The 12,798-nt window shown below is 26.8% G+C and overlaps 1 protein-coding gene across 2 annotated transcripts in view; it reads right to left on the bottom strand.

The window, feature by feature from the left end:
- The window catches only part of LOC112595435, a 41,555-nt gene extending 34,175 nt beyond the window's left edge, over window positions 1-7,380 (bottom strand). The window contains exon 1 of one of the 2 annotated variants that reach the window (XM_025340655.1): window positions 6,986-7,380. The gene's annotated coding sequence lies outside the window, so the exon portion shown is untranslated. Of the gene's footprint in view, window positions 1-88; window positions 193-6,985 lie in introns of those variants that run through there. The other variant, XM_025340656.1, reaches the window with a different exon arrangement.
- Window positions 7,381-12,798: the final 5,418 nt, after the last annotated feature.

Genomic DNA, 12,798 nt, shown 5'->3' with positions numbered 1-12,798 from the left:
ATATTTTAAACAAATTCAATAAATAATTTAAATATTATTTTGTGGAAATATGTAAAAAAAAAAAAAATAAAAATGAGCCAACTAATACCTTAAATGAGAATTTTCCAGTACGCGAGTTACCGTAGGATCAATATAATAATATTATCATCTATAATAATGTGCGCATGCCGAGAGGGGCTTACCTTACGGCAAGACCGGTACTGACAAACTATCCAAAAAATTATGTTGCGCACCCAAGCCTGTGTGTTAGCAGTGAGTTAGTTAAACATTTTTGTGGGATTAATATCTTTACACCCATATTTTATTTATGGCGTTTTTTTTTTTTTTTTTACGTTTAACGACTTAGAGTGTACAGTATAACATTAAGCCAACACCTGTTTTTTTTTTTTAACACACACATAATATAATATTGTTATACAGGTACAAATCAAATGAGTTTGTGTTTTGGCCATGTATAGCTTGTTTTAATATGGAGAGCGGGATTCAATGGATAGGTATAGGTTAGGGTAACCATATTTATTTAAAAAAAAAAAAAGAACGAGGCAAACAATTTTGTTTGATTTTTAAAAAACAAACCTTCAAAAATTCTTTGAAATTTAAAGATACTTTTGAGTGTAATACGTCAACATAGGTAATGCTCATACTCATGCTCATTGCTCACTGTAATTATTAATTGGAATTCTAGCCTAGTGCCTTTATTAAAACTGTTGTTGATGACTTATTGCTTTCGATAATTCAATATTTAATTGTAAAAATATTGTTACGTATATGTTTTATGTACTTACACGTTCTTTTTTTGACGAACGAAATAATACAGAGATAATGGGATTATATTATTATTATTTTTTTAAATGGGACAAAAAGTATCTCATATGAAGTTTGTTGATACATGGATACATATGAATCATATGATGTTCAAAAATGGGGCAATTTCATTTAAAACTGGAAATATTATTATGATGGTTATCCTAGTAAAGATGTACTTATGGTTTAAAATAATGTCTTCACTTTCCTCCGCGTCAAGTCTCCTGTCACACAACCGTATATTTAAACTTTAACACCGCACGGTAACGAAAATAGAGTAAATGTTGAGTATTTTTTTGTCTTTAAATCGAAATGACCAATTTTTGAAATAATTTATGTAGTTGGTCGCGGAAAATCCGAAAATAATATTGTACTCTTATACACACCTTTACATTAATATAACCTAGTAGCGAAACGTGTTTGTCGGGAAACCAATAATTATTGTTGTACACACAATATGTACAACATATGAAACTAACATGTTATTATATTGTTGCACGGAGGTATGTTCGCGTATAAAATACGTTGCAAATTCGGACACTGAAGTATTATTTATACCTACACCGTACAATAGGTATCCAATATTGAAACAAAATAACCAAAGACCTCCTTGACGATGTTTATTTTTACCAGAAGGTAGCATATCTCGTGATAATTATTATAATTATAATGATAACCATCAATATTTATGAAAATATCGAATACACGCACTGTTATATTGTAAATATCGTATTTTGAACGCCTATTAAACAATTTATTATTTAATTAATTTTCTTCTGGTAATTGTTTTTGTAATAACACTATGTTAACGTTTAAAAAATATTTGCATTAAATTAGATTAACCTCAAATAAATTGTTTTTTTTATCTAGTACTAAAATATAAAAATTGAATTTTTCTTAACTATATACACATATCTAGTATATTAATTTAGGCTTAATGCAATTCCTGTAAATTTATAGAACTAACACTTTATTAGAATGCAAAAAATTAAACCAAATTATATTATTATTATATCTGTTAAGTTAAACTGGCCTTTTATTAGAGCGACTGTGTACCGGATACTTAAAGTAGTCAAAATCAAAGTTAATAATTATAAATATAAATTCATATCACGACATGACATACTAAAGATTTTAACTATGAAACTATTATAGCTAATATCTATAGAATAAAATTATTAGACATTGTTAAAATTCAGTTGAACGTTGATAGGTACTATTTTAATTTGTTTATTGTATATTTTATTTTCAATAATATTTTTATGTGATTTAAATTAAATTTGTTTAAAGAATAATTTAATAATAAATATTTCTTTTATAAAATCAACTGGTTTGTTGAATCAAAGTTGTCTGCACCAATGTGTTTAAGTAAAGGTATGTTAATAAGACAAAGGCGCAATATTTTTACTAAACGAATATTAAATAAAAGGGAAGTTAAATAATTAATAAAATAATAAAATACCATTAATGCCTGTTTAAATAATTAACGTATTACATGCATTTATAATAAAAAATCAAAAAAATCAAGAAGAACTTAAAAGTAAAAAGTATACTAAGTTAAGATTAATATAAGTCGGCGGCTAATATGCATACATAATATTATAGCGATTTCGATAGTTTCGGTACGAGATTAACCCGCAATATAAAGACGTATACATTAAGCAGCGATGTTGGAAATGTCTAGTATTATGTGTACACGTGTATAAAATAATCATAACTTCCACAGTGTAAATTAGAATAGACATTTTTTAACGATTTACATAACACAAGCTTTGGCGCCGACCGAAGAAAATTGATTTTTTTGCGGATACGCGAGTTATGTACCTATACTGCTATAGTCGTCTGCAATAGTATTGAGTATAAACTATAAAACAATGAGACGTAAACATTGGCTGCGGGTTGATCACGACAGGTCACTTACATTGGTCTCGCACGCCGTATGTGGCGGTGTATATATATATATATATATGCATGATATTAAATAAAAAAAGCATTCATCACGTTTATCATAAAAATAGATGGCCTCCTCCCGACAACAAATGCAACCGGATGGTTGACTGCGAAAACGGTAAGATGAGATAGCAAACGGATTGCGATATTCTATTATGGACATTTAGAACGACGATGTATGTGATAACTGATAAGTAGTCGATTTTCGAGAATACGTACAACATAATTTATTATTATATACGAGGTATCTATGTCTGTAGTACTTAGGTGAGACCGTATAAGGCTAGGTATAGTAACGAGTTAAAAAGTTCATTTTATTTTAACTTAATTATAGTTATTTTTCGTCTAATGATAATTATTTAATTACTAACTCGATTTAATTGATTTAATTAATGTGATATCAATAAAAAATTAAATTTTAATTTTAAGAAGTCAAATCAATTTTTTTTTATTATTTGTGTTGAAAATTCTAGTTTTTTTTAAACGGAGAAAAACTTCGATGAAGTGTCTATTACTATATAACAATAAAAATGTTTTGAGCATTTTTAAGTTAGTAATAAAATAAAATAGGCTAGTGTAATGAAAAAAAAAAAATACATCATCTTTTTAAACCTAATAAAAAGTTTTAAAAAAAATGTGAAATAACTTTTAACTCAACCAAGTCAATAAAAATTTAGCTTTTTCTTATTAATGCATATTAACTTAACCTAAACGAGTTAAAAATAAATAAACCATTAATTTTTCTAGCTTTCTATAAATGTTCATTAATTGTAGCACTTTAGTTAAAAAAAAAATTATTCTACGAATTATATAGGTATAAGTATGTTGTTATAATATAATAAAACTAGTATATTATTATATACTATTATTACTGTAGATAAGTTTTAATTTTATTTTTACGGACGACTCTGCGAACGAGGTCAGCCGAGGTTGACCATGCGAATGATTTTTCGTTTTTATTATTAATTGATTATTAGGTTCGTTGTTTCATATTTATAATATCTATAAACTAATACTCTGCTGCAGCAATGTTCACTCATCGCATAACAAGACACATCAACGTGTATTATTCTTTTCCCTCAAACGCGTGCATACGACAGTTACCACTCGAGTGTATAATGTCATAATTCATGATGAAATATATTTTTTTGTACGTTGCGATTTTATAATATGCAACATCGTCTCGGGCAATAGCTCGAAAAAACGTTTCTATAACAATATATTGTATATTGTATACGCGCCGCGTACCTATGTGCCGATGCCAAACAGCCGCACTATACGGAAAGGTCGTTAGTTTTCTATATTTTTACACCGAACTGTGCATAAATACGCATATTTTGGGGACAATGAACTTGAAATTGTTTAAACAAATCTTGATGATGAACATGGTCGAAGTGAATATTATTATTTTAGATATCGCTATTGAAGTGATCCCTGATTGGAATACTGAGAGCGGACGTGCGTTATAACGGTCTCGACGTGTCGATGAATATTAATATAATATACATTGACTAGCCCTCAAAAACAATGCAAGTCTAACAAGTTTCGCTATGGTTTCAGTTTGCAGCTACACATGTATGTGTGTCATTTTCATACAATCTATTAAAAAGTTTTTTTGACGACTTATTTTTCACAATACTTGTTGAGGACTAAAATGCCTACAAATCGGTGTGATACATCGATATTATGGTATTAATCGTATTCACATTTTATTTATTTATCAGCGGCTACCTGATAATACAGGCACCAGCAATTAATCATTATACATGCATTTAATTGGAAATTGCAGTTAAGAATCGTATTAATGACATACAAAATTCGCAATTTCTCATTGATCAGACAATACTAAGAACATTATGCTTAATAACGATAGAGTTAATGTACTACATACAAGAAAGTCCCCGTATGAGGTCACAATAAAGAAATTATAATTGCAATAGATTTCATTTATACCTACCTAAACATTATTTTCTATTTAATCCAATAGTCATCCGCAAAATCATTAAAACCTTAATATTATTATATTATTATATTGTTATTATTATTATTAAATTTGATACACCTATAAAAATAATTTTTGGTCGAATTTGCTGAATTTATACGTTTTAAAACACTTTAGTCGTTTCCAAGAATCTATTAAAAAAAAATAAAACTGTCATATCGAATTTATTAAGGTTTGGGGAAAAAAAAATCATTATAAAAGATCAAAGATTTGTTTCATTTTCTTTTCGCGCGTTATATTTGTCGTCATGTCCGTGCTCATATGTTATAACGGGAATTGCTAAACGAGACGTCACGGCATTTCAGTTGTTATATTTTACTTTTTTTTTTTATATATAACACAATTATTGTATATTCATAAGTTTTTAAGTTATTAACAGATTTTCATTGTATCTACTAATGTGAGTGCATATTAATTTATGAAATTCTATTTGAAATTAAGTATAAGTTTAATGATTTTATTACTAGAGCTTTAATGAAAAAAATCTTCAAGACAGTAAATAATCAATATAACAATATATTTTGGAGTAACCACTAAGCTTAATGAATTGAATTAATATTAATGAATTTTTCCGTTATTTTGAACATAAGTATCTACTTTAATTTAAATTTTGACTACAGAGAATATTAATTATTATAATTTTAATAATGTTATGCTTGTGGGAAACATACATTTCATAAATTTATATCGTAATAATGTGTTAATGACCTCTGTTTTTGTAACAATATACAATGTAAATTATAAGGGGATAACATTGTTTTAATTTTTTTTAATCCAAAACATGAAATATATACAATATTTTGAAAAAAATCTTGGTTGGGCATGTTATTAAATCTTACACAACAAAATATTAAAATTATTAAAAGTACGCATAACTAGGAAATGAAAATATAATAAATAGTTATTATAATAATAAAAGTCAGCTAAAAGCTATTGAGTTATTTTTTACATTTTAACTTAACGATAAAATATCACCTTTATAATATATTTTGCAAATATGATCAACAAAAATGAGTTGACATTTTGTTAACTGCAGGAGTTTATAGCTTTTTTTGTTTTAATTAACCTTTCTTTGCTTTAAAAACTCAGAAAATTACATAGATCAGAATATGATAATGAAGATTATTAGTTTTTCTCATAAATATCTTATTTATTTTTTGGCTTATTGAGTCTACAAAACTATACTTAAGCTATAGAATTATATATTCTATTAATGATTATCTAAAATACAAATTGTTTTAGGAAAATTGACGTCGAATAACATTTTGTAATATAAGAATTCAATAATCATACCTTTTGCACTATAGCTAAGTATTTATATTATATATTATAAAATTAAATTGTTTTAAGTGTACATTTCATGCAATAAATTACATTAAATTCTTTACATAACCAAAATGCATATAAAATACACTTTCGAACTATTTTACACGCATCGGTAAATGCTTTAACCAGCTGTATAATGTATATGATAATCTTTGATGCGGATCATGACACGTAATTTTATTATTTTGTCATCTCATTGTTGCATCGCAATATTTAATTGTAATGCGTTAGGCGTATTGACTTAATACTTTAAAAAAATATACGTTCTTAGAATTCGTATCCACGATGTAATTTAATCAATTTTCCATACTGTTATGGTGTTATGTTTTGCTAGAACATTTCAGTTCCTATGAGTTTTATATCATAATGTATTTATTTAATTTTATTCAGAACCTCAACGTTGACCACTCACTATTTGCAGATATATGATAGATATATTTTAATTAAGAGCATCATAATTTTCAAAAAAACAATATATATATAGATATATTAATAAATAGATAGTTATAGTAAGAAAAAAAATGTAAAACATTAAAATAAATCGAAAAAAAATATGCTAATACATGTTTTTTAGTATTTTGATATATTCGTCATATTTTAACGTCGAGACAGGTAAATTTTCAAATTAATCAATAATAAAAATATATGATTGTTTAAGTATGTTCATAAACAGGAGTTTTTCATAAAACGACACACGAACTGCGAGATCGATCGTACGTGAAACATCAAAGTGTTCATATGAACATAACGTATATTATTATAATCAGCTATTAAATCGTTATGTGTTAAAAATTAAAATGTTCTCGATAACGTCCGTTATAACGGTGCAAAATACTAACGACGGATTATGACACAAATATTATAACGACATTTTAAATAAAATATAATAAAATAAATACTTACGACGCGTATTAATCGAGTTGGCCCCGGACGAACGAACGGCAGGAGGAGTTTACGCGAACGGCACACGCAGCACTGTTTTAGAGCGACTTCGGCTTTATTTATTGGCGAATATCGTGTGTCGGCTGTACCGGTTGCGGAATGGACACTGACTGAATGAACCGGCGCGAGCGTGTGTGCGAGCAAGGCGAATTCGATCGAACAGCCGGAGAAATGGAAAGAAAGGAGTAGAAAGAGAATACGAAAAAAAAAATTATCTATATATAATGGCCGCGCATATATTTTTGTATGTATGTGTGTTCTCGCGCGTCTGTGTGAGTGTGCATGCGATAAAGGGGACGCGGAAACTGCAGCTATATAGCAGTAGGTCACCGGGTTCCCCCGTGGCGTGTCTGTACACAGTCGATAATATATGATGCTCTTGATGAGTTTTGTTTGGTCTGCACCTGATGTCCTATTGTGGTAGTCAATCCACCTCTTTCGCTACCGGTCCTATGGACGTTCACATAACATGTGTTATATTCTTGCACCTCCCTCTCCCGATTGAAGGTTCGATGAAGGGCTCCTCGAATGATACCGCAGCGGCGTTGCGGGTATAGTGATATAATGTCATGTTTGGGTAGACTCCATATTTTTTTCGTTCACCTTTTGATAGAATTATGTTTTTTTTTTTTTAATAATAATACTACTCATACTAATATAAAAGAAATCGGTTTGACATGTCGTAAATATGAAGTTGATAATATTATAATAAATTATGTTGTCCGTCTTCATGTTTGCAAGATTAAACTTTTTAAAAACTTTGCCAATGCAGTAAATAAGTCAATAGTTATTAATTATAATACATAAATGATGTCGGACGTGGAATACTGTTGGGTAGTTTCGTATAGTAAATAAAATAAATACACCTACACATTTTATTTTTAATCTAATGAAAATGAAAATTTATATACTATATTTTACATATGCGTAGTATGTAGTATATACAGTAAATAATGTAGGGACTAAGAAATATTGTACAACTACAATTTGTATATTTTACCTAACCGCTGTCATAGAGAGGGTTTTTTTTTTTGTGTAGTGTTCAAATTATTATTTTTAAATACTTATTATAATATTTGACTTTTTATAAGTACTGGAAAAGATCTACTGTTGTTATCATAACAATCTATGAGTAAAAATCTTAAGTTTAGTGTTATTATTAAAATGTCTGTTATATTTCAAGTTGCGCTGCACATCTTTGTCAAATATAATAGAGATATCCTCAGGTGTCCTCGGTTTCGCTTTTAATTTTTATTATTAATGAATAATGATGTTTTTGTTTTTCACTATTATGCATTTTAATTATTCATTAATGACTAGAAATTATATTTTACTATTATTCCATTCAAAAATTGCTCACGATGTGACTATAATACTACTATATAGATTTGTACTTGATCCTAAAATAGATAACGTTATAATCAAGTATTCGCGAAAATAATTCTGCAAATACAATGAACATCCGTGTCGTTTGGACATGCAATTATTTTCTTTAAGTACTAAATATTATCAGCTGATCAATAATTAAAATACTTTAATTTGTCAAAATAAGTTTTACTTTGCACATTTCTATACTTACTTGCTTAATTTTATTATTTTACCGAAGAAAATAGTATATTGAAATTAGGAAAATGTATCAAAAAATTAATCATTAGTCATCAAAAATCATAAATAAAAAATACTTACATTATACTTCTAAACTTTTAGATTTTTAAAACAAATTATTTTGAATTATAGCATATTCCAATCTAGAATCGATAATAAATCATTCGTACTTAATATGAGATTTTTATTGATGTAGGTATTAAATGTCTAAAATCTACTCACAGAATATAAACTAAACAGTAAAAACCTATAATATCGGTGACTGATAAGTGATAACTAAACAAAATTATAATATACAGTAATTCATATTGTGTTTGCAAATGTAATACTTACTCATAGATAGATCATTAAAACGCATCATTAATCTACAGATTTTTATTCCTCATTAATTTAGTCGTTTGAAAATAATATATTGTATTTAATAGGTTACATATTTTACTAAAGATATGCAATTCAGTAATTGTGATTGGTCTGTGATGTCTATGTGGAAGTCGTTTTAGACTTGGGTGATTGACACAAGTAGCGCTTAGTTGTCGTAATTTATTTATTTTTACTTTTTTCGTAAAACAAGAGAAAGCTCCGAAACAATACGTACTGAAAATCCGTATAAATATTATAATATATTATAATATTATTATGTGCGAGTGTTTCTACGATATCGATGAAATAAACGAAATTATATGCACGCTCCCGCGTGTCACAATGGACGGTGTTTACCGTTTGTTATAGGGACTTATGACTGTCGTTTTTGTTGTGTTTTTCACACATGCCGACCGTCTCACTCTCTCACTGTATGTCTTTCTTTCTCTCTCTTTCTCTCTCTTTTTCTCCCTCTCTTTTTTTTAAAGCTGCGTATTCGTCAACGAGACTCGTTCAACCGAATGAAAGTTCCAATCTCATTTGATATTTTACAGACAATAATAGGGTTCTATTCAAACAAAATACACTGAAAAAATTAGCCCCGTTATTGTGCGCGCCAACTCCCACGTTTGGGGCGTTTAGAATTTTTAATTTTGCGGCCAACGGGTCAAGTCTTACGTGATTTGAAACACATTTTGAATATTAGTCAAATACGTATAATAGTACACATATACTTGGTATACGGTAATAGTAATAACACACAAACCTATATAGTATTATATGAACGTGTAACACATGGCACTGACACGGAGAACAATGCTTCAGTAATAATACAATTATAATAATAATATTATTACTTTAATCATCAATAACCACCGGAATTATACAATACATGTGTAATTGTATGACCATTATTCTTGAGGTGCGTGTAGTTTTTACGTCTATGTATATTATATAGCTAATGTAATTTTTAGATTTTTCGTTTTTTGTTCACATATTATGCGCTACCGCAAAAATGCATCGTGTACCTACTTACTTACCTACCTATCTATTTGTTATTATTTATTATTATTATGTTTATGCTATTTTTAAAAAAAAATCTGCCTTATAGATTTTTGAAATACACAGTGGATATACGTATACATTTTGTTATAATAGAAATAATAAAAGATAATTGGTTTTAACGATTTTCTTATGGCTTCATATACATTTCACAACATTTGGATTGAATCAATTTATAAAAAACCGTTGTACATTTTGAATAAATGTCATCATTATTGTATTTATACAAAATTATGCTAGATATGAAGTATATACTCAATGTTATTGTGTATTCAATTTAAAACGAAGATTATGTCGTTAAACGTTTAGTTTAAGAAAAATTATTAAATAATTTGACAAAATAAAATAAAATAAATCTTAACATTTTATGTATGAATATACAATAAAAACCGGTAAATTGAATTTGATGTATAAGGTAGGACTGTTTCAAACGTAACTCTGAACTGTAATGGCTGTGTTATTTTTTTATTTGCATTCGTATTTTATTTATTTAATAGTTCCAACGTAATTTAAGTATTTTCACAGTAAAATTTAAATCAAATATTTAATTTTATAATGCATAGATATGACTAAATTAGTCGTTTTTTTAATATCATCAGATTTTGTTGATGATAAAAGTAAAATGATAGCTGTGACTTGACTCAGGTATTCTTTTGTTTTCGTTATTAAAATTTTGCAATGTAGAGTTTCTTCTATTGAATTAAGCGTTGTGCGTGAAATTTATTGAATTGTTCTTTAGCTCAATCGGCTAAGTATGAAATTCCGGTGTCATTGTGGAATTGTTAGTTGCACCACATGGATCAGAGATGAGATTTTCTTTTACAGCTTAATTTTTAGAATTTGGATTTATATAATTTTAAAAATTATTTACTTTGCTATATTAAATTTATATTGATAAATAAATTTATTTCGAGTAAAAGAAATGAGTAGATCAGAACCTACTTATGGTTTATTATTGCGTATTAACATTTTTTTAATTCAAAAGATAAACTTATTTTCGCCAAAATAACGCAGAATGTAAAACGATATGGATAAGTTCGTAATGTAAATAGCTTAAATTTAGTCTCAGTTTTTTGAAAATTGTATTGCATATAGAAAAATGTAATAATATACATATTATTACAATATCGAAAATTTGGAAATCTTCTTTGGATATCAATTTTTGCGTTTCATATATTTTTAACTGCTAAGATATTTGATTGAAATCTTGTATTTTGTTTTCAATATTATTGACTGAGAAAAACAAAAAAGTTACCAAAATAATTGAGATTTTAATTATAGCATAAAATATTTTGAAAATTATACCATGTCTATAAAATTCTGATATAAATATTTTGTGAAAATATTAATTCCCTAAAGTTTTTACTTATTCTTTTCTGAGTTATCAAATAATGCTACTGTGTAAACATTTCCATTTATTCGATGTTATTAGTTTTTAGAAAATTATCAAAAAAAGTACTAGGAATTTCCTAGACTTTTACAAACGCAATCCACGTAGTATTATATTCTGCTACTTCACATTCTAACTAATTTATGTTTGTTATCAAAGTACACCCCTAATGTTGAATATATGATGTAATATTTTGTTTAAAATGTGGTGAAAGAATAACGAAAACACTATTTATACTAAAATGAAAAAAAAAAAGTGAAAAATAATACATATTGTTGCAATACTTATATAAACCTCCAGTACATAAAATCCAAAACAAATAGTATTTAAGTATACCAAGAACGATTTTCAATAATTTCGTTACATGATTAAATTAGTTTAGTAAAGTTAAGAAATATTAAAAAATTTAAACCAATATTAATACCGATTTAAAATAATTATCACACAAGACACAAATATCGCATTGATTGTGAGATATTCATCCAACTATTAAATTCAGTTTGGCAAAAATAATATGTTTTTTTAACAAATAAAAGAAATATTTGGTTTACATTTCATGCGATTATTAATCAAATTTTTAATTTTTTGTCGTACGTAATATTTTGATTAAAAATGAAAATTGATTTATGAAATAATTATTAATATTAAGATGATTACATATAATTATATGTTTAATAAATATAATAACTATATATATATAATATATATATATTATGATAAAATGAAAAATTTATCGAAATTGTTCATTTCAAATGTTCTTTCAAATTTCAAAGAATAAGAAAAACTAAAAAAACTGTAATATGATTGATAATAATTTTTTGTTTGTATTGCGTAAAATATTTGTTGACGAGCATTAACTATAACATAATAATATATTTGAACCATTGCCGAAAATGAAGATTACCTAAGATTACCCATGTCAATGATGTATAATAAGTTTAAATTTCCCCTTTGTATTTTAATAAGTTTATCTTTAAATATTGTTAAATAGGTACTTAGATTTTTGTTTTACATTTATGTTTTGTTTATTTAATTTATTCTTTTGGGTACATTTTTTTTTTATGTAAAATATTTTTATTTTTATTTTTTAATATGTCATTTAAATTTAAAATTGTTTAAAATACTAAATACACAAAACATAGCGGGTATTCAGTATGATATTTAATAGGTTGTATTCATTTGTAAATACAGTAGGTACATAATATTACGATTTTCCATATACACTATTTTTGGCAACAACAATGACACGTTTGGACATATTATATTTGTATGTCGTTCAACAAACATAGGTGTGTCAGTTCGTCATATTTAAGCAGTAATTATTTATGTGTGAATAAAAATATCACACCTAACTCGG

The sequence above is a fragment of the Melanaphis sacchari genome, unplaced genomic scaffold (genome assembly GCF_002803265.2).
Source record: "Melanaphis sacchari strain LSU unplaced genomic scaffold, SCAv2.0 Contig27_pilon_pilon, whole genome shotgun sequence".
Taxonomy (NCBI): domain Eukaryota; kingdom Metazoa; phylum Arthropoda; class Insecta; order Hemiptera; family Aphididae; genus Melanaphis; species Melanaphis sacchari.
This window is presented reverse-complemented; position numbering and strand designations above follow the sequence as displayed.